The sequence below is a fragment of the Octopus bimaculoides genome, chromosome 7 (assembly GCF_001194135.2).
Source record: "Octopus bimaculoides isolate UCB-OBI-ISO-001 chromosome 7, ASM119413v2, whole genome shotgun sequence".
Lineage (NCBI taxonomy): Eukaryota > Metazoa > Mollusca > Cephalopoda > Octopoda > Octopodidae > Octopus > Octopus bimaculoides.
In genome coordinates, this window is record NC_068987.1 from 45657676 (window position 1) to 45658952 (window position 1277).

At 29.7% G+C, this 1277-nt stretch overlaps 1 protein-coding gene and 1 long non-coding RNA gene across 4 annotated transcripts in view; one reads left to right on the forward strand and one right to left on the reverse strand.

The window, feature by feature from the left end:
* The window catches only part of LOC106873181 (basic helix-loop-helix ARNT-like protein 1), a 789862-nt gene that overhangs the window by 46268 nt on the left and 742317 nt on the right, over positions 1 to 1277 (reverse strand). The window lies entirely within an intron of this gene.
* LOC128248369 (uncharacterized) overlaps positions 1 to 1277 on the forward strand; it is a 34170-nt gene that overhangs the window by 27786 nt on the left and 5107 nt on the right. Inside the window, exon 2 of the long non-coding RNA XR_008264600.1 lies at positions 1054 to 1121. This is a non-coding gene — a long non-coding RNA (uncharacterized LOC128248369). The remainder of the gene's footprint in view (positions 1 to 1053; positions 1122 to 1277) is intronic.

Here is a 1277-nt window from a genome sequence, read left to right on the forward strand (position 1 = left end):
GTATGCAACTACATTTATTTTGTTAAATGTATAATAAATTTAATGAACATATACTTAATAAACATATGTTTAATCTCACAGTGACAACTGTATCTGTGGACTACTCACAGGAATTTTGGCAGCTGAAAATGAAGTTTATCCCGCTAGTTTTAGCCTTTTTTGAGAATCATTGGGGATTGCCTAACTGACCTTCCAAAAGGTGAATTTAGGATCAAAGTAGTTTTTAATGAAAAATTCAAGTAAACGCAAGCAAATTATTACTGGTGTAAAAAATATATATGAAAACGTGTATAACATATATACATACATACATACACACACACACACACACACACACACACACACACATCATCTAAGAATCTATAAGTCAGAAAAATATGCAGTTATATATTTGTCAATAGAGTGGGTATATTAATCAAAATATACAGTTTATATATCTATTAAGGCCAGTTTTACCAATCTGTTTATTCTAGGTGTGTTAAGCACCATCTCTGATATATCCATAATAGACATATTATACTGTACACTTCCATTAATATACACACACACACACACACACATATATATATATATATATATAAAATTATAGAGATACAATAGACAATTCCGTAATTTATTTATAAATTTTACATACCCCTTTGAAGGAATTATTTTCCTTACTTTTTTAATATATATAAATATATATATAATATATGGAGTTCCTGAAGAGCCATAGCCAAAACAAAATATATTCTATCAGATTAACAAATGTGTGTGCGTCTGCCAATTTGACAAAATGCTTTGGTCATGTAATTTACATTATGTAACCTTATATTTACCTTATGTTAATAAGAGGTACAAAAGATGATGTAACTAATTATCTTATAAACAATCTCTCATATTTTGTTTTGTTTTTTTGCTTATACTCTGTGTAACATTCAGACTCAGGTTTCATAACAAAGGATGCAACACAATTACAATACATAAACAGAAATACACATGGAGTTCTGAAAATTGGTTGTCATGCAGTTTGAGGTTATATATTTATATATATTATTCTTTTATTTGTTTCAGTCATTTGACTGCAGTCATGCTGGAGCACCACCTTTAGTTGAACAGACCGCCCCCAGGATCTATTCTTTGTAAGCTTTGTACTTATTTTATCGGTCTCTTTTGCTAAACCACTAAGTTACGGGGATGTAAACACACCAACATCGGTTGTCAAGTGATGGTGGGGGACAAATATAGACACAAATAACAAACTCACACATACATATATATACATACATATATATATA